The sequence below is a fragment of the Lissotriton helveticus genome, chromosome 6, assembly GCF_964261635.1.
Source record: "Lissotriton helveticus chromosome 6, aLisHel1.1, whole genome shotgun sequence".
Classification (NCBI taxonomy): Eukaryota; Metazoa; Chordata; class Amphibia; order Caudata; family Salamandridae; genus Lissotriton; species Lissotriton helveticus.
The window spans coordinates 1,963,672,226-1,963,694,438 of NC_136067.1; the positions used below are offsets into that span (position 1 = coordinate 1,963,672,226).

Below are 22,213 nucleotides of genomic sequence, written 5' to 3' on the forward strand. Positions count from 1 at the left end.
ATGCTGTGCTGGATTTTGTTTTTGCTGGTTTAGATGCTTTGGACAGTCTGCCACTGTTGATCAGTGTCAGAGTGTAAGTGCTCCCTGTGTAAATTTTTATTGTAATTGGTTATCCATGATTGGCATATTTGTATTACCAATAAGTCCCTAGTAAAGTGAACTGAGTGTGCCAGGGCTGGTGATAACAAGTGCTACTAGTGGGCCTGCAGCACTGATTGTGCCGCCCACATGAGTAGCCCTAAAATGGTGTCTCAGGCCTGCCACCGCAGTGCCTGCGTGCAGTCTGTGAACTGCCATGTCCTCCTGGTCAGTGTCCCCACTGACCAGGCCTAACCCTTCCCTTTCTGTGCACATTGGTCACCCCTATGGAAGGCCCAAGGTACCCCCTTGGGCAGGGTGCAGTGTATGTGAAAGGTAGGGCATGTACTTGTGCAGGTGACATGCTCTGGTAGTGAATTACAGCCATTTTCGTTTTTCACTGCTGTAAGGCTATCTTGCTCCATAGGCTATCATAGGGGATGCTGGCTACAGTGGCTACCAGCATATCTTCACATAGGAGCAAGATAGGACATGAAAATGTCTGGTATCCCTGAACTCAGAATTTAATAACACATCTTTTAGGAAATGTGGTTTTTAACTCCTGTGTTTGAGAGTAGCACTTTTAGAAAGTTGCTGTTCTCTTGTCTGACCTTTCTGTGTGCCTTGGCCAGTTTGGGGATTCCCCAGGAGGCTGGTTGAGTCAGTCCTAGACTGAATGACTACATTTGCAACTTGAGTGGTGGGAGGAGATAGCACCCGGGCCTGAATAGGGCTGTGCCTGCCTTCCACAATGCTGGCTCCACTTCCTGCTGGGCGACTGACGACCCTGCCCCTCACTCTGAAAGGAAAGGAGAAGCCAGGAAAATAAAGTGCTCAAGGAACACCCAGAACTGGTTCAGATCGGGCTCAAAGCCCTCCTGCACAAAGGGAACAAAGACTTTTAGGGGTATAAGTACAGGACCCCTGACAACAGAAAATTAGATCATCCTGGAATCAAGTAGGAACCTCTGCCAAGGAGAAAGCTGAATCTGAAGAAGGAAGACTGTCCTGCTGTTGCTCTGCTGGACTGACCTGCTGTTGCTTTGCTGCCAAGGAGAGGGGAAGGACTTTGCTGTTGTGCTGTGTCCCCTGTCTTGAAGGAATCTCAAAGGGCCTGAGAAGAACTGGCTCCCTGTTTTTGAAGTCCCAGGAACAAAAGGACTTCACCCCCAGCTTCCCTGAACTCTGCTGAGAGAGTTCTGTCCTTCATAGAGTGCTTGGGCCAGTGGTGGTGCCTCTGGAAGTTATGTGTCAATATGACGGTCCTCAACGATCGAATCGGTTTTTAGGGAATCGTCGGGGCACGACTCATGTCAGATTCAGACCCCTGGAAAGGGGGCGATATCAACATACAGAGAACCAGCCTCGATATCAACATACAGAGAATCAGCCTCGTTTTCTGGAAACAAGGAAGAACCAATATTGGAGGGAGTAAGAGCATCTAATGACTCCACCCTTATTCCCATTTTCAACTTGTCTAAAAAACCTCTAGATAACATCACCATTGACCTATTATCTCGCGGACTTTCATTTGTCCCTAGTACTTCTTTTAATGCCTTTGAATTGAACAAAGATGTTCAAGCCTTCTTTCGGAAAATTAGGTTGAGGAAATTTTTCTCCGGCCAAGAAATGGCACCGAATAACAATATATCTGGTTTTCGACCCACTTCGGTCTTTACACCCACATTGGATCATGTTGGTCCCGAAGTAGGGATTTTCGAAAAGAGTGTCTATGCTAAGATTCAAAATATGATTACATTTGTTCCGAAACCAGCTTACAATTTGAACTATGATGAATACCAAGCACTGAAAAAGCTGTCCTCTGACCACACGCTCACTGTTAAACCATGTGACAAGGGGGGTGGTATTGTGGTTCTCGACAGTTCGGACTTTAAGGAACAAATTTGCTCTATGCTTAATTGCCCTGAACACTATCGAAGGGTGATGTCTTACCCCTCGAGAAGAATTAAGACCGAGATCCTCGATGTTACACATGCCGCTCTACAACGAGGATCCATTTGTGACCAAGAATTTGAATTTTTTTAACAAACCTTTTTTCAAAATTCCGGTTTTATATGGGTTACCTAAAATGCATAAGAGTCTTCTAACTCCCCCATATAGACCCATTGTTTCAACTATTGGGTCACTTACGGAACCTCTGTCCAAGTTTGTGGACGTATGTCTCCTGCCCATCATCTGTCGCCTCCCTGCTTATGTTCGTGACACCGGTCACCTCATTACCAAAATCAAGGGTCTTAATTTTAACATCGATACTGATATCCTTGTCTCAATGGATATTGAGGCATTGTATATGAACATTCCCCAGGAAGGTGCACTTGAGGCAGTTAAAAAGATGCTTGATGGTTCTGACTGTCCGTCAGAGAAGTTATTTATCTTCGAATGCCTTGCTATTGTACTCAAAGAAAATTACTTTGAGTTTGACAAGGTGATTTATCAGAAAGTGCTAGGCATTAGCATGGGTGCGGCCTGTGCCCCGAATGTGGCAAATGCATACATGGGCGTCTTTGAAGAGAGGTTTATTTATAACGAAATTGCTCCTTTCTTCGAAAACATGACGAATTACAACCGCTTTATTGATGATATCTTTTTTATCTGGAGGGGCTCCCAGGAACAACTTAACAAATTCATTATGTGGATCAATTTATGTGACCCACACTTGAAATTCAGTGTGAACACCAGCTCTTCCAGATTCGAATTTCTGGATGTGTGGATTCAAGTCAATAATCAGTCTATTGAGGTTTCGCTTTATACGAAACCCCCTGCTCGCAATACTTTGCTTCTCTATGACAGTTTCCATCCTCGTAGTCAGAGGAACAGGTTACCATTCAGCCAGTTTCTGAGGCTCCGCCGAAACTGTACGGATAAGGGCAATTTTGAATTTCATGCCTCACAATTGAAAACCAAGTTCCTCGAGAGGGGTTATCCACATAGACTGATCAGGGACTCCTTTAAAAGGGCCAAATATTTTAATCGTGAGGCCCTTTTGAGCCCTAAAGAAAAGAATGATGACCACAAACTTGTTGTTGTTACCACACATTCCAATTTTAATGATAAATTAAGATTCATCATTAATTCCCATTGGCATATCCTCAATATGGATGAGACAGTTGAAAAATTAAACAAACCTATTTTCGCCTTCAGGCGTAATAAAAACTTGAGGAATGTTCTAGTCAGGGCTTCCCTTCCTGAAACCCCAGTTCCCAGTCAGAGAAGTATTGCATTGCAAATGCTTGTTTGGTATAGTGTGCACTTATTTTCTAAATAAATACTCCACTGCAAAAAAACATAATAAGTAAAAAACATTGCCATTTACAAAACCAATAGCTCTAACTTTCAAAAATGCAAGACCGATTGCATTGCAAATGCTTGTTTACATTGCACTCTGCTAGGCTACTAACGCTGCTCAAAGTGTTGACACTTGCAAAAGAAGCGGGTTTTGTTTTTCACTGTAAAATGAATACAGTAGACTAGCTTCACACACGTTTGGGGGATAAGATTCATGCGATACAAAAGGGGATGATGGACGGAGCGTTTGAGCAAATCAAACACTCACCCCCAGTCAGCCGATCTGGGTTTAATCCATCACCATTCTTTAGCCCACTCAGCCACCCCATTTCAGACATGGCTATATGCAAATCAGTCTGACCCTGTGCCTCATGGGAACAGTACAGCCCGAACTGCCAAGCCATGTCTTCCATGGACCGGAAACAAGCATCCTGGGACCTGTTTCGGATTCATAATCCTCATCAGCCAGGCTATCTTGAATCCAGTGGCTAAGTGAGCAAGGGACTCACGTCTGAGCATACCCTGCCACACTTAGGGCGAACAAAGCGATACAAAAGGGGATGATGGACGGAGCGTTTGAGCAAATCAAACACTCACCCCCAGTCAGCCGATCTGGGTTTAATCCATCACCATTCTTTAGCCCACTCAGCCACCCCATTTCAGACATGGCTATATGCAAATCAGTCTGACCCTGTGCCTCATGGGAACAGTACAGCCCGAACTGCCAAGCCATGTCTTCCATGGACCGGAAACAAGCATCCTGGGACCGGTTTCAGATTCATAATCCTCATCAGCCAGGCTATCTTGAATCCAGTGGCCAAGTGAGCAAGGGACTCACGTCTGAGCATACCCTGCCACACTTAGGGCGAACAAAGCGATACAAAAGGGGATGATGGACGGAGCGTTTTAGCAAATCAAACACTCACCCCCAGTCAGCCGATCTGGGTTTAATCCATCACCATTCTTTAGCCCACTCAGCCACCCCATTTCAGACATGGCTATATGCAAATCAGTCTGACCCTGTGCCTCATGGGAACAGTACAGCCCGAACTGCCAAGCCATGTCTTCCATGGACCGGAAACAAGCATCCTGGGACCGGTTTCGTATTCATAATCCTCATCAGCCAGGCTATCTTGAATCCAGTGGCCAAGTGAGCAAGGGACTCACGTCTGAGCATACCCTGCCACACTTAGGGCGAACAAAGCGATACAAAAGGGGATGATGGACGGAGCGTTTGAGCAAATCAAACACTCACCCCCAGTCAGCCGATCTGGGTTTAATCCATCACCATTCTTTAGCCCACTCAGCCACCCCATTTCAGACATGGCTATATGCAAATTAGTCTGACCCTGTGCCTCATGGGAACAGTACAGCCCGAACTGCCAAGCCTTGTCTTCCATGGACCGGAAACAAGCATCCAGGGACCGGTTTCAGATTCATAATCCTCATCAGCCAGGCTATTTTAAATCCAGTGGCCAAGTGAGCAAGGGACTCACGTCTGAGCATACCCTGCCACACTTAGGGCGAACAAAGCGATACAAAGGGGATGATGGACGGAGCGTTTTAGCAAATCAAACACTCACCCCCAGTCAGCCGATCTGGGTTTAATCCATCACCATTCTTTAGCCCACTCAGCCACCCCATTTCAGACATGGCTATATGCAAATCAGTCTGACCCTGTGCCTCATGGGAACAGTACAGCCCGAACTGCCAAGCCATGTCTTCCATGGACCGGAAACAAGCATCCTGGGACCGGTTTCGGATTCATAATCCTCATCAGCCAGGCTATCTTGAATCCAGTGGCCAAGTGAGCAAGGGACTCACGTCTGAGCATACCCTGCCACAATTAGGGCGAACAAAGCGATACAAAAGGGGATGATGGACGGAGCGTTTGAGCAAATCAAACACTCACCCCCAGTCAGCCGATCTGGGTTTAATCCATCACCATTCTTTAGACCACTCAGCCACCCCATTTCAGACATGACTATATGCAAATCAGTCTGACCCTGTGCCTCATGGGAACAGTACAGCCCGAACTGCCAAGCCATGTCTTCCATGGACCGGAAACAAGCATCCTGGGACCGGTTTTGGATTCATAATCCTCATCAGCCAGGCTATCTTGAATCCAGTGGCCAAGTGAGCAAGGGACTCACGTCTGAGCATACCCTGCCACACTTAGGGCGAACAAAGCGATACAAAAGGGGACGATGGACGGAGCGTTTGAGCAAATCAAACACACACCCCCAGTCAGCCGATCTGGGTTTAATCCATCACCATTCTTTAGCCCACTCAGCCACCCCATTTCAGACATGGCTATATGCAAATCAGTCTGACCCTGTGCCTCATGGGAACAGTACAGCCCGAACTGCCAAGCCATGTCTTCCATGGACCGGAAACAAGCATCCTGGGACCGGTTTCGGATTCATAATCCTCATCAGCCAGGCTATCTTGAATCCAGTGGCCAAGTGAGCAAGGGACTCACGTCTGAGCATACCCTGCCACACTTAGGGCGAACAAAGCGATACAAAAGGGGATGATGGACGGAGCGTTTGAGCAAATCAAACACTCACCCCCAGTCAGCCGATCTGGGTTTAATCCATCACCATTCTTTAGCCCACTCAGCCACCCCATTTCAGACATGGCTATATGCAAATCAGTCTGACCCTGTGCCTCATGGGAACAGTACAGCCCGAACTGCCAAGCCATGTCTTCCATGGACCGGAAACAAGCATCCTGGGACCGGTTTCGGATTCATAATCCTCATCAGCCTGCCTATTTTGAATCCAGTGGCCAAGTGAGCAAGGGACTCACGTCTGAGCATACCCTGCCACACTTAGGGCGAACAAAGCGATACAAAGGGGATGATGGACGAAGCGTTTGAGCAAATCAAACACTCACCCCCAGTCAGCCGATCTGGGTTTAATCCATCACCATTCTTTAGCCCACTCAGCCACCCCATTTCAGACATGGCTATATGCAAATCAGTCTGACCCTGTGCCTCATGGGAACAGTACAGCCCGAACTGCCAAGCCATGTCTTCCATGGACCGGAAACAAGCATCCTGGGACCGGTTTCGGATTCATAATCCTCATCAGCCAGGCTATCTTGAATCCAGTGGCCAAGTGAGCAAGGGACTTACATCTGAGCATACCCTGCCACACTTAGGGCGAACAAAGCGATACAAAGGGGATGATGGACGGAGCGTTTTAGCAAATCAAACACTCACCCCCAGTCAGCCGATCTGGGTTTAATCCATCACCATTCTTTAGCCCACTCAGCCACCCCATTTCAGACATGGCTATATGCAAATCAGTCTGACCCTGTGCCTCATGGGAACAGTACAGCCCGAACTGCCAAGCCATGTCTTCCATGGACCGGAAACAAGCATCCTGGGACCGGTTTCGGATTCATATTCCTCATCAGCCAGGCTATCTTGAATCCAGTGGCCAAGTGAGCAAGGGACTCACGTCTGAGCATACCCTGCCACACTTAGGGCGAACAAAGCGATACAAAAGGGGATGATGGACGGAGCGTTTGAGCAAATCAAACACTCACCCCCAGTCAGCCGATCTGGGTTTAATCCATCACCATTCTTTAGACCACTCAGCCACCCCATTTCAGACATAACTATATGCAAATCAGTCTGACCCTGTGCCTCATGGGAACAGTACAGCCCGAACTGCCAAGCCATGTCTTCCATGGACCGGAAACAAGCATCCTGGGACCGGTTTTGGATTCATAATCCTCATCAGCCAGGCTATCTTGAATCCAGTGGCCAAGTGAGCAAGGGACTCACGTCTGAGCATACCCTGCCACACTTAGGGCGAACAAAGCGATACAAAAGGGGATGATGGACGGAGCGTTTGAGCAAATCAAACACTCACCCCCAGTCAGCCGATCTGGGTTTAATCCATCACCATTCTTTAGCCCACTCAGCCACCCCATTTCAGACATGGCTATATGCAAATCAGTCTGACCCTGTGCCTCATGGGAACAGTACAGCCCGAACTGCCAAGCCATGTCTTCCATGGACCGGAAACAAGCATCCTGGGACCGGTTTCGGATTCATAATCCTCATCAGCCAGGCTATCTTGAATCCAGTGGCCAAGTGAGCAAGGGACTCACGTCTGAGCATACCCTGCCACACTTAGGGCGAACAAAGCGATACAAAAGGGGATGATGGACGGAGCGTTTGAGCAAATCAAACACTCACCCCCAGTCAGCCGATCTGGGTTTAATCCATCACCATTCTTTAGCCCACTCAGCCACCCCATTTCAGACATGGCTATATGCAAATCAGTCTGACCCTGTGCCTCATGGGAACAGTACAGCCCGGACTACCAAGCCATGTCTTCCATGGACCGGAAACAAGCATCCTGGGACCGGTTTCGGATTCATAATCCTCATTAGCCAGGCTATCTTGAATCCAGTGGCCAAGTGAGCAAGGGACTCACGTCTGAGCATACCCTGCCACACTTAGAGCGAACAAAGCAATACAAAAGGGGATGATGGACGGAGCGTTTGAGCAAATCAAACACTCACCCCCAGTCAGCCGATCTGGGTTTAATCCATCACCATTCTTTAGCCCACTCAGCCACCCCATTTCAGACATGGCTATATGCAAATCAGTCTGACCCTGTGCCTCATGGGAACAGTACAGCCCGAACTGCCAAGCCATGTCTTCCATGGACCGGAAACAAGCATCCTGGGACCGGTTTCGGATTCATAATCCTCATCAGCCTGGCTATTTTGAATCCAGTAGCCAAGTGAGCAAGGGACTCACGTCTGAGCATACCCTGCCACACTTAGGGCGAACAAAGCGATACAAAGGGGATGATGGACGGAGCGTTTGAGCAAATCAAACACTCACCCCCAGTCAGCCGATCTGGGTTTAATCCATCACCATTCTTTAGCCCACTCAGCCACCCCATTTCAGACATGGCTATATGCAAATCAGTCTGACCCTGTGCCTCATGGGAACAGTACAGCCCGAACTGCCAAGCCATGTCTTCCATGGACCAGAAACAAGCATCCTGGGACCGGTTTCGGATTCATAATCCTCATCAGCCAGGCTATCTTGAATCCAGTGGCCAAGTGAGCAAGGGACTCACATCTGAGCATACCCTGCCACACTTAGGGCGAACAAAGCGATACAAAAGGGGATGATGGACGGAGCGTTTGAGCAAATCAAACACTCACCCCCAGTCAGCCGATCTGGGTTTAATCCATCACCATTCTTTAGCCCACTCAGCCACCCCATTTCAGACATGGCTATGTGCAAATCAGTCTGACCCTGTGCCTCAGGGTAACAGTACAGCCCGAACTGCCAAGCCATGTCTTCCATGGACCGGAAACAAGCATCCTGGGACCGGTTTCGGATTCATAATCCTCATCAGCCAGGCTATCTTGAATCCAGTTGCCAAGTGAGCAAGGGACTCACGTCTGAGCATACCCTGCCACACTTAGGGCGAACAAAGCGATACAAAAGGGGATGATGGACGGAGCGTTTGAGCAAATCAAACACTCACCCCCAGTCAGCCGATCTGGGTTTAATCCATCACCATTCTTTAGCCCACTCAGCCACCCCATTTCAGACATGGCTATATGCAAATCAGTCTGACCCTGTGCCTCATGGGAACAGTACAGCCCGAACTGCCAAGCCATGTCTTCCATGGACCGGAAACAAGCATCCTGGGACCGGTTTCGGATTCATAATCCTCATCAGCCAGGCTATCTTGAATCCAGTGGCCAAGTGAGCAAGGGACTCACGTCTGAGCATACCCTGCCACACTTAGGGCGAACAAAGCGATACAAAAGGGGATGATGGACGGAGCGTTTGAGCAAATCAAACACTCACCCCCAGTCAGCCGATCTGGGTTTAATCCATCACCATTCTTTAGCCCACTCAGCCACCCCATTTCAGACATGGCTATATGCAAATCAGTCTGACCCTGTGCCTCATGGGAACAGTACAGCCCGAACTGCCAAGCCATGTCTTCCATGGACCGGAAACAAGCATCCTGGGACCGGTTTCGGATTCATAATCCTCATCAGCCAGGCTATCTTGAATCCAGTGGCCAAGTGAGCAAGGGACTCACGTCTGAGCATACCCTGCCACACTTAGAGCGAACAAAGCGATACAAAAGGGGATGATGGACGGAGCGTTTGAGCAAATCAAACACTCACCCCCAGTCAACCGATCTGGGTTTAATCCATCACCATTCTTTAGCCCACTCAGCCACCCCATTTCAGACATGGCTATATGCAAATCAGTCTGACCCTGTGCCTCATGGGAACAGTACAGCCCCAACTGCCAAGCCATGTCTTCCATGGACCGGAAACAAGCATCCTGGGACCGGTTTCGGATTCATAATCCTCATCAGCCAGGCTATCTTGAATCCAGTGGCCAAGTGAGCAAGGGACTCACGTCTGAGCATACCCTGCCACACTTAGGGCGAACAAAGCGATACAAAAGGGGATGATGGACGGAGCGTTTGAGCAAATTAAACAATCACCCCCAGTCAGCCGATCTGGGTTTAATCCATCACCATTCTTTATCCCACTCAGCCACCCCATTTCAGACATGGCTATATGCAAATCAGTCTGACCCTGTGCCTCATGGGAACAGTACAGCCCGAACTGCCAAGCCATGTCTTCCATGGACCGGAAACAAGCATCCTGGGACCGGTTTCGGATTCATAATCCTCATCAGCCAGGCTATCTTGAATCCAGTGGCCAAGTGAGCAAGGGACTCACGTCTGAGCATACCCTGCCACACTTAGGGCGAACAAAGCGATACAAAAGGGGATGATGGACGGAGCGTTTGAGCAAATCAAACACTCACCCCCAGTCAGCCGATCTGGATTTAATCCATCACCATTTTTTAGCCCACTCAGCCACCCCATTTCAGACATGGCTATATGCAAATCAGTCTGACCCTGTGCCTCATGGGAACAGTACAGCCCGAACTGCCAAGCCATGTCTTCCATGGACCGGAAACAAGCATCCTGGGACCGGTTTCGGATTCATAATCCTCATCAGCCAGGCTATCTTGAATCCAGTGGCCAAGTGAGCAAGGGACTCACGTCTGAGCATACCCTGCCACACTTAGGGCGAACAAAGCGATACAAAAGGGGATGATGGACGGAGCGTTTTAGCAAATCAAACACTCACCCCCAGTCAGCCGATCTGGGTTTAATCCATCACCATTCTTTAGCCCACTCAGCCACCCCATTTCAGACATGGCTATATGCAAATCAGTCTGACCCTGTGCCTCATGGGAACAGTACAGCCCGAACTGCCAAGCCATGTCTTCCAAGGACCGGAAACAAGCATCCTGGGACCGGTTTCGGATTCATAATCCTCATCAGCCAGGCTATCTTGAATCCAGTGGCCAAGTGAGCAAGGGACTCACGTCTGAGCATACCCTGCCACACTTAGGGCGAACAAAGCGATACAAAAGGGGATGATGGACGGAGCGTTTGAGCAAATCAAACACTCACCCCCAGTCAGCCGATCTGGGTTTAATCCATCACCATTCTTTAGCCCACTCAGCCACCCCATTTCAGACATGGCTATATGCAAATCAGTCTGACCCTGTGCCTCATGGGAACAGTACAGCCCGAACTGCCAAGCCATGTCTTCCATGGACCGGAAACAAGCATCCTGGGACCGGTTTCGGATTCATAATCCTCATCAGCCAGGCTATCTTGAATCCAGTGGCCAAGTGAGCAAGGGACTCACGTCTGAGCATACCTTGCCACACTTAGGGCGAACAAAGCGATACAAAAGGGGATGATGGACGGAGCGTTTGAGCAAATCAAACACTCACCCCCAGTCAGCCGATCTGGGTTTAATTCATCACCATTCTTTAGCCCACTCAGCCACCCCATTTCAGACATGGCTATGTGCAAATCAGTCTGACCCTGTGCCTCAGGGTAACAGTACAGCCCGAACTGCCAAGCCATGTCTTCCATGGACCGGAAACAAGCATCCTGGGACCGGTTTCGGATTCATAATCCTCATCAGCCAGGCTATCTTGAATCCAGTTGCCAAGTGAGCTAGGGACTCACGTCTGAGCATACCCTGCCACACTTAGGGCGAACAAAGCGATACAAAAGGGGATGATGGACGGAGCGTTTGAGCAAATCAAACACTCACCCCCAGTCAGCCGATCTGGGTTTAATCCATCACCATTCTTTAGCCCACTCAGCCACCCCATTTCAGACATGGCTATATGCAAATCAGTCTGACCCTGTGCCTCATGGGAACAGTACAGCCCGAACTGCCAAGCCATGTCTTCCATGGACCGGAAACAAGCATCCTGGGACCGGTTTCGGATTCATAATCCTCATCAGCCAGGCTATCTTGAATCCAGTGGCCAAGTGAGCAAGGGACTCACGTCTGAGCATACCCTGCCACACTTAGAGCGAACAAAGCGATACAAAAGGGGATGATGGACGGAGCGTTTGAGCAAATCAAACACTCACCCCCAGTCAACCGATCTGGGTTTAATCCATCACCATTCTTTAGCCCACTCAGCCACCCCATTTCAGACATGGCTATATGCAAATCAGTCTGACCCTGTGCCTCATGGGAACAGTACAGCCCCAACTGCCAAGCCATGTCTTCCATGGACCGGAAACAAGCATCCTGGGACCGGTTTCGGATTCATAATCCTCATCAGCCAGGCTATCTTGAATCCAGTGGCCAAGTGAGCAAGGGACTCACGTCTGAGCATACCCTGCCACACTTAGGGCGAACAAAGCGATACAAAAGGGGATGATGGACGGAGCGTTTGAGCAAATCAAACACTCACCCCCAGTCAGCCGATCTGGATTTAATCCATCACCATTTTTTAGCCCACTCAGCCACCCCATTTCAGACATGGCTATATGCAAATCAGTCTGACCCTGTGCCTCATGGGAACAGTACAGCCCGAACTGCCAAGCCATGTCTTCCATGGACCGGAAACAAGCATCCTGGGACCGGTTTCGGATTCATAATCCTCATCAGCCAGGCTATCTTGAATCCAGTGGCCAAGTGAGCAAGGGACTCACGTCTGAGCATACCCTGCCACACTTAGGGCGAACAAAGCGATACAAAAGGGGATGATGGACGGAGCGTTTTAGCAAATCAAACACTCACCCCCAGTCAGCCGATCTGGGTTTAATCCATCACCATTCTTTAGCCCACTCAGCCACCCCATTTCAGACATGGCTATATGCAAATCAGTCTGACCCTGTGCCTCATGGGAACAGTACAGCCCGAACTGCCAAGCCATGTCTTCCAAGGACCGGAAACAAGCATCCTGGGACCGGTTTCGGATTCATAATCCTCATCAGCCAGGCTATCTTGAATCCAGTGGCCAAGTGAGCAAGGGACTCACGTCTGAGCATACCCTGCCACACTTAGGGCGAACAAAGCGATACAAAAGGGGATGATGGACGGAGCGTTTGAGCAAATCAAACACTCACCCCCAGTCAGCCGATCTGGGTTTAATCCATCACCATTCTTTAGCCCACTCAGCCACCCCATTTCAGACATGGCTATATGCAAATCAGTCTGACCCTGTGCCTCATGGGAACAGTACAGCCCGAACTGCCAAGCCATGTCTTCCATGGACCGGAAACAAGCATCCTGGGACCGGTTTCGGATTCATAATCCTCATCAGCCAGGCTATCTTGAATCCAGTGGCCAAGTGAGCAAGGGACTCACGTCTGAGCATACCTTGCCACACTTAGGGCGAACAAAGCGATACAAAAGGGGATGATGGACGGAGCGTTTGAGCAAATCAAACACTCACCCCCAGTCAGCCGATCTGGGTTTAATTCATCACCATTCTTTAGCCCACTCAGCCACCCCATTTCAGACATGGCTATATGCAAATCAGTCTGACCATGTGCCTCATGGGAACAGTACAGCCCGAACTGCCAAGCCATGTCTTCCATGGACCGGAAACAAGCATCCTGGGACCGGTTTCGGATTCATAATCCTCATCAGCCAGGCTATCTTGAATCCAGTGGCCAAGTGAGCAAGGGACTCACGTCTGAGCATACCCTGCCACACTTAGGGCGAACAAAGCGATACAAAAGGGGATGATGGACGGAGCGTTTGAGCAAATCAAACACTCACCCCCAGTCAGCCGATCTGGGTTTAATCCATCACCATTCTTTAGCCCACTCAGCCACCCCATTTCAGACATGGCTATGTGCAAATCAGTCTGACCCTGTGCCTCAGGGTAACAGTACAGCCCGAACTGCCAAGCCATGTCTTCCATGGACCGGAAACAAGCATCCTGGGACCGGTTTCGGATTCATAATCCTCATCAGCCAGGCTATCTTGAATCCAGTGGCCAAGTGAGCAAGGGACTCACGTCTGAGCATACCCTGCCACACTTAGGGCGAACAAAGCGATACAAAAGGGGATGATGGACGGAGCGTTTGAGCAAATCAAACACTCACCCCCAGTCAGCCGATCTGGGTTTAATCCATCACCATTCTTTAGCCCACTCAGCCACCCCATTTCAGACATGGCTATATGCAAATCAGTCTGACCCTGTGCCTCATGGGAACAGTACAGCCCGAACTGCCAAGCCATGTCTTCCATGGACCGGAAACAAGCATCCTGGGACCGGTTTCGGATTCATAATCCTCATCAGCCAGGCTATCTTGAATCCAGTGGCCAAGTGAGCAAGGGACTCACGTCTGAGCATACCCTGCCACACTTAGGGCGAACAAAGCGATACAAAAGGGGATGATGGACGGAGCGTTTGAGCAAATCAAACACTCACCCCCAGTCAGCCGATCTGGGTTTAATCCATCACCATTCTTTAGCCCACTCAGCCACCCCATTTCAGACATGGCTATATGCAAATCAGTCTGACCCTGTGCCTCATGGGAACAGTACAGCCCGAACTGCCAAGCCATGTCTTCCATGGACAGGAAACAAGCATCCTGGGACCGGTTTCGGATTCATAATCCTCATCAGCCAGGCTATCTTGAATCCAGTGGCCAAGTGAGCAAGGGACTCACGTCTGAGCATACCCTGCCACACTTAGAGCGAACAAAGCGATACAAAAGGGGATGATGGACGGAGCGTTTGAGCAAATCAAACACTCACCCCCAGTCAACCGATCTGGGTTTAATCCATCACCATTCTTTAGCCCACTCAGCCACCCCATTTCAGACATGGCTATATGCAAATCAGTCTGACCCTGTGCCTCATGGGAACAGTACAGCCCGAACTGCCAAGCCATGTCTTCCATGGACCGGAAACAAGCATCCTGGGACCGGTTTCGGATTCATAATCCTCATCAGCCAGGCTATCTTGAATCCAGTGGCCAAGTGAGCAAGGGACTCACGTCTGAGCATACCCTGCCACACTTAGGGCGAACAAAGCGATACAAAAGGGGATGATGGACGGAGCGTTTGAGCAAATTAAACAATCACCCCCAGTCAGCCGATCTGGGTTTAATCCATCACCATTCTTTATCCCACTCAGCCACCCCATTTCAGACATGGCTATATGCAAATCAGTCTGACCCTGTGCCTCATGGGAACAGTACAGCCCGAACTGCCAAGCCATGTCTTCCATGGACCGGAAACAAGCATCCTGGGACCGGTTTTGGATTCATAATCCTCATCAGCCAGGCTATCTTGAATCCAGTGGCCAAGTGAGCAAGGGACTCACGTCTGAGCATACCCTGCCACACTTAGGGCGAACAAAGCGATACAAAAGGGGATGATGGACGGAGCGTTTGAGCAAATCAAACACTCACCCCCAGTCAGCCGATCTGGATTTAATCCATCACCATTTTTTAGCCCACTCAGCCACCCCATTTCAGACATGGCTATATGCAAATCAGTCTGACCCTGTGCCTCATGGGAACAGTACAGCCCGAACTGCCAAGCCATGTCTTCCATGGACCGGAAACAAGCATCCTGGGACCGGTTTCGGATTCATAATCCTCATCAGCCAGGCTATCTTGAATCCAGTGGCCAAGTGAGCAAGGGACTCACGTCTGAGCATACCCTGCCACACTTAGGGCGAACAAAGCGATACAAAAGGGGATGATGGACGGAGCGTTTTAGCAAATCAAACACTCACCCCCAGTCAGCCGATCTGGGTTTAATCCATCACCATTCTTTAGCCCACTCAGCCACCCCATTTCAGACATGGCTATATGCAAATCAGTCTGACCCTGTGCCTCATGGGAACAGTACAGCCCGAACTGCCAAGCCATGTCTTCCAAGGACCGGAAACAAGCATCCTGGGACCGGTTTCGGATTCATAATCCTCATCAGCCAGGCTATCTTGAATCCAGTGGCCAAGTGAGCAAGGGACTCACGTCTGAGCATACCCTGCCACACTTAGGGCGAACAAAGCGATACAAAAGGGGATGATGGACGGAGCGTTTGAGCAAATCAAACACTCACCCCCAGTCAGCTGATCTGGGTTTAATCCATCACCATTCTTTAGCCCACTCAGCCACCCCATTTCAGACATGGCTATATGCAAATCAGTCTGACCCTGTGCCTCATGGGAACAGTACAGCCCGAACTGCCAAGCCATGTCTTCCATGGACCGGAAACAAGCATCCTGGGACCGGTTTCGGATTCATAATCCTCATCAGCCAGGCTATCTTGAATCCAGTGGCCAAGTGAGCAAGGGACTCACGTCTGAGCATACCTTGCCACACTTAGGGCGAACAAAGCGATACAAAAGGGGATGATGGACGGAGCGTTTGAGCAAATCAAACACTCACCCCCAGTCAGCCGATCTGGGTTTAATTCATCACCATTCTTTAGCCCACTCAGCCACCCCATTTCAGACATGGCTATATGCAAATCAGTCTGACCATGTGCCTCATGGGAACAGTACAGCCCGAACTACCAAGCCATGTCTTCCATGGACCGGAAACAAGCATCCTGGGACCGGTTTCGGATTCATAATCCTCATCAGCCAGGCTATCTTGAATCCAGTGGCCAAGTGAGCAAGGGACTCACGTCTGAGCATACCCTGCCACACTTAGGGCGAACAAAGCGATACAAAAGGGGATGATGGACGGAGCGTTTGAGCAAATCAAACACTCACCCCCAGTCAGCCGATCTGGGTTTAATCCATCTCCATTCTTTAGCCCACTCAGCCACCCCATTTCAGACATGGCTATATGCAAATCAGTCTGAACCTGTGCCTCATGGGAACAGTACAGCCGGAACTGCCAAGCCATGTTGGCGGAGGTGGTCAACCCACTGGCGAACCCTCTTCTCAATCTTTCGTTGAGTCAGGGAGTGGTTCCGCCAGTGTGGAAGCAGGCAATGGTTATCCCGCTGCTTAAAAAACCGGGGCTTGACCCGAAGGTCCCAGCCAATCATAGACCGATTTCGCTGTTGCCGGCCCTCGTTAAAATCCTGGAGAAGCACGTTCAGTCGGTGCTCTCCAATTTCCTGGAGTCTCATGAGATCTTACACGACTCCCAGTCTGGCTTCCGTACAAATCGTAGCACCGAAACAGCGCTCCTTGAGGTTTCTGAAACCATCAAAGGAGTGTTGGATACCGGGGGTAAAGTCATGCTGGTGTTGTTGGACTTGTCGGCGGCTTTTGACACCGTCCCCCATGATGGCCTCCTCGCAAGACTCTATGAGATTGGCCTGCGGGGGACGGTGCTCAAATGGTTTTCATCTTTTCTTGCCGGCCGCCGGCAAACGATCTGGACTCCGCCTGACACCGCTGTGATGCCGCCATTGGGAGTCGGGGTCCCTCAGGGCTCGATTTTGAGCCCGACCCTCTTTAACATCTTTATGACCCCCTTGGCGGCGGTCGCGGAGTCTTTCGGTGTCCGGATCGTGTCGTATGCCGACGACACCCAGCTCCTCTTCTCTTGCGAGAGAGGGGCTGACTTTGACGGGGAGAGTATCCGGAATTGCCTTGGGGCGGTGTTCTCATGGTTCCAACTGAACAGCCTCAAGTGCAATTCCGATAAGTCCGAGGTACTCTTCTTCGGGTGCGATACGGAGCCTAGCTGGCAGGCCTGGTGGCCCATCGATATGTTCCCTCCGTCCGGCTCTTCCCCTATGGCTAAGAACTTGGGGGTTAAGATGGACAGGGGACTGTCGATGAAAGCCCAGATCTTTGGGGTGACCGGCACCTGCTTCGGTCTTCTAAAAATGCTGCGGAGGTTCCTGCCTCTTTTGTCGGAGGAGCATAGGAGGCTGACAGTGCAGGCCCTGATAGGCTCCAGGTTGGATTACGCCAACATTCTCTACCTGGGCCTACCAGAGTACCTGCTGCAGCGGCTTCAAGTGGCGCAGAACGCGGCGGCCAGGGCCATTTTTGGTCTGAACAGACGCACCAGCGCCTCCGGGCTAATGCCGACTTTGCACTGGTTACCGATCCGTAAACGGATCGCTTTTAAGGCCATGATATTGGCCTATAAGGCACTCCACGCAGTGGGAGCAAAGCATCTCCAAAAGAGGTTGGTCTTTTACCAGCCAGGCCGCTCTCTGCGGTCTGAATCTTTGCTTCTGGCGGCTGTCCCTCGTATCAAGAGAGCTCGCTTGGGCGGCCGCTCTTTCAGTCTGCTGGCCCCACAGATGTGGAATTCGCTTCCACTTCTACTTCGGGGAGCTACCACTCTTCTGGATTTTAGGAGAGGTCTTAAAACTTGGTTGTTTACTCAGTAGGCCTCCCTAGCAGTCCCTCTTTGTCTCTGTGTGTGTTGTGTTTTCTTTTTAACTGTGTTATGTTATTCTGAATTAGTTCCCCTTACCCAAAGCGCCGGGACACTCTTTTTGAGTATCCGTTGCGCTATACAAAAGCATAAATAACATAACATAACATAACATAACATGTCTTCCATGGACCGGAAACAAGCATCCTGGGACCGGTTTCGGATTCATAATCCTCATCAGCCAGGCTATCTTGAATCCAGTGGCCAAGTGAGCAAGGGACTCATGTCTGAGCATACCCTGCCACACTTAGGGCGAACAAAGCGATACAAAAGGGGATGATGGACGGAGCGTTTGAGCAAATCAAACACTCACCCCCAGTCAGCCGATCTGGGTTTAATCCATCACCATTCTTTAGCCCACTCAGCCACCCCATTTCAGACATGGCTATATGCAAATCAGTCTGACCCTGTGCCTCATGGGAACAGTACAGCCCGAACTGCCAAGCCATGTCTTCCATGGACCGGAAACAAGCATCCTGGGACCGGTTTCGGATTCATAATCCTCATCAGCCAGGCTATCTTGAATCCAGTGGCCAAGTGAGCAAGGGACTCACGTCTGAGCATACCCTGCCACACTTTGGGCGAACAAAGCGATACAAAAGGGGTGATGGACGGAGCGTTTGAGCAAATCAAACACTCACCCCCAGTCAGCCGATCTGGGTTTAATCCATCACCATTCTTTAGCCCACTCAGCCACCCCATTTCAGACATGGCTATATGCAAACCAGTCTGACCCTGTGCCTCATGGGAACAGTACAGCCCGAACTGCCAAGCCATGTCTTCCATGGACCGGAAACAAGCATCCTGGGACCGGTTTCGGATTCATAATCCTCATCAGCCAGGCTATCTTGAATCCAGTGGCCAAGTGAGCAAGGGACTCACATCTGAGCATACCCTGCCACACTTAGGGCGAACAAAGCGATACAAAAGGGGATGATGGACGGAGCGTTTGAGCAAATCAAACACTCACCCCCAGTCAGCCGATCTGGGTTTAATCCATCACCATTCTTTAGCCCACTCAGCCACCCCATTTTAGACATGGCTAAGATTCATGTACATATACAAACATGCTTTCAGCAATGCAACATTATTTAAATGAAATTAGAGGTGGGCGAGGCACTAAACGCTTGACCCTGAAGCCTGACCCTAGCTCAGCCCAAGGTTCTAAGGAACTTCGAGCCCAAAACTAGACAAGCTTTCATGAGGCTTCTGCGTGCCTCCCTCTACCTACATGTGGCATTACGGACAGCCAGTTGACTTTAGAATTGGGAAAACAGGTTCGAGTCTCGGTGTCGGCTCAACATCCTGTAATTCTGGGCAACTCACTCAACCTCCCCAGGCCTATAAACAATGCATGTGACGCTGTGTAATGTAACTGGCACTCCCGTATAGGGCTCCACTACCTTGGGATCGAGGACACCATATATTTGTAGAACTGCAGAAAATGCACTGAAAGGTACAAATAAAGCCTTAACATAAGGGAAGACTAATAGATAACCCCTGACTGGCTAATTTATACAAAGGATAAATCATGTCTTCCCTGCTTAAAGTGTGTGATCTTGGGCAAATATTTCATTTCACCCATTTTTTTTATTGTCTAGCATGAAAGCACTTCCAAAGAGGTGAGTTCGAACTGCCAGTTATACAAAACAATCAATTTTAATAAGTACTTCTTAGTGCAGTGCTATAATGCGCTGTATTAATGTCAACGTTTCTACATGTGAAAGGAACATGCTTTTTAAAAAAAATTGAAGAGACTTATTTTACGTGATGTTTGTTGTATGATTTAAATAACAAATATTTTCAGGGCTCGGCTTGTGCATGTTCTCTAAGATCCGAGCCAGACCCCAGACTGGGCTCTCCTCGTTCCTTTTTAAGCTCGCCCACCTCTAAATGAAATGCCAGACTTGATGATGTAACGGAACTTAATAAAAACAAGGTATATACGAACTTCGGGAATACTGAAAGAGTTAATCATTAAAACAGTCAGAAATTGGTGTGCTTTTGGTTGGAGTCCAAGAAAAAAAATCTCAGTGATGAAATAAACAAAAAACTTTTTAATTAAATACAACAGTAGAGCCCCAAAACATACGAGAGCGCTGGCAGCTCTGGGCAGAAGACCTGCTGCTACAACACAAACTGATGAACGGAATTACACCATATTTGGCAAAAAGGTAGCCCTTGGTTCGGAAAGAGACCTTTTTGTTAAATGGTGTAAATCCGTTCAGTAGTTTCTAAGATATTAAAAAAATAAAACGTTTTGATATCTGGGCGGAGCCTAACCTTCCCAGCACGAGCTTGGCTCTAATTGGCTGCCAACACTTCAAACTAGGAAGAGTTGGCAGCCATCTTGTGCTCGGACCGAGGGAGAAAGAAAAGGTGACGAAAAAGATAAAAAATACAAGAAAAGGGGGCAGGGTAGAAACACTCTGACCCCCCAGGCCTGCTCATAGGGTCCCGTAGGGACCGCAAGGCCCAAAAAAAGCATATTTTTATTTTTGGGCAGGATGGTGCCAGTGCGTAAATCCGCCCAAAAATTTAAAAAAATGAAGCACTGTCTCCCGCGCTTCGTTTTCAAAGCCCCCAGGTGGACCAAGTCTCAGGGGTATTTATTTATGTAGCGGGGGCCCGCTAGAGCCCCCGCAGCCCTGGGCCCTCCCACAGACCCTCCACCCCCGGGGCTTCCTTTTAAATGTGTGAAGGGGCCACCAAAGCCCCCTCAAGCCCTGGGGCCTTCCTTTTTAATGTGAGGGGGGCAAGCCCTGGGGACTGCCCCCAGGGACTTTTCTAAAATTCTAGAAAAAATCACGGGGGCACATGGCCCCCCCAGCCCAGGGTACAGCCAGCCCCAGGGGCTTGTATTTTTTTAAAGACTTTAACCTGTGTGGGGGGCTTGAGCCCCCATACACACCCCAGGGACCGCCACCTCCCCGGGGCACTAAAAATGTTGGTTGGGGGTCAGTTTCGGACCCCGAACCCCGGGGACCACCACTTCTCCGGGGACATTTTCACAAAGGGAGGGGGGTGGCCTGGAGCCCTTGATGGCCCTCGGGACCGCCACACCCCATGGCCCACTCCTGCAGTATCCTGGGGTGCCCAATCCCGGGTCACTGCTATTTGCTATAGCAGGGCGGGCGCTGCACTGTCATAGCAAACTTGCTTTGGACTTTGGAAGCGAGAGCAGGTTTCCTGCTCTCGCTTCCAAAATCCAAAGCAGATTGCTTTTCCACACGGGGAGCTGCATGTCAGCAGCTCCTTGTGTGGAAAAGCAATGCCGGCTCCTGCAGGAGGCGGGGAGCGGGCGGGACTGTGGGGGAATTGGGGTCCTCAACAGAAAGGCCAGGGACTGGGGGATGGCCTGGGAGGGGGGCCACGCGGCCCCCACCCCGAAAAATACAAAAAAATAAGAAGTAAATATAATCCCGGGGGATGCGGTCCCTGGGGCCATAATTGGCCTGAGGAGGGGGGCAACATGGCTCCACTCCCCCCAAAAAAAGGATGGCCAAGCCACGAGGGATGGGGTCCCCGGGGCCAATAGTGGCCCAGGGAAGGGGAGCCACGTGGCCTCCCTTCCCTATATTTAAAAAATAAAGAAAATAAGAAGGCCGGCCCTGGGATCAAAATAGGCCCCACTCCAAATACATATAAAAAAAAGAATGTTGGCCATGCCCAGGGGGATGGGGTCCCTGGGGCCCCTGGGGCCGGAAATGGCCACGGGAAGGGGGCCACGCGGCCCCCTTCCGTTTAAAACAAATAAATTATTAAATAGGGGTCAGGCCCTGGAGCATGGGGTCCCCAGGGCCCAAAAAGTAGGAAAGGAAGAGGGGCCACACAGCCCCCTTCTAAAAAAAAGGGAGGGTCCCTTGGGGCCAACTAGCCCACCAGGTACTTCCAGTAAGCACCACAGGGCTGCGTTGCAGGGAGGTGGTCCGAGGCCACTCTCCTTTTTACATCACTCTGCAACGCAGCTCTGTGGCGCTTACTGGAGGTACCTGATGGGCTAGTTGGACCCCTGGGACCCTCAGGGTTCAAGGGGACTTAATCCCCCAACGTAAAATGCGATATGGGGTGCGTTTGCACATATGTCACATCAGACCC

General features: G+C 50.0%; 1 protein-coding gene across 1 annotated transcript in view; it reads right to left on the reverse strand.

Annotated features, from left to right (window-relative positions):
• LOC144763938 (fucolectin-1-like) overlaps positions 1-22,213 on the reverse strand; it is a 95,690-nt gene that overhangs the window by 54,417 nt on the left and 19,060 nt on the right. The window lies entirely within an intron of this gene.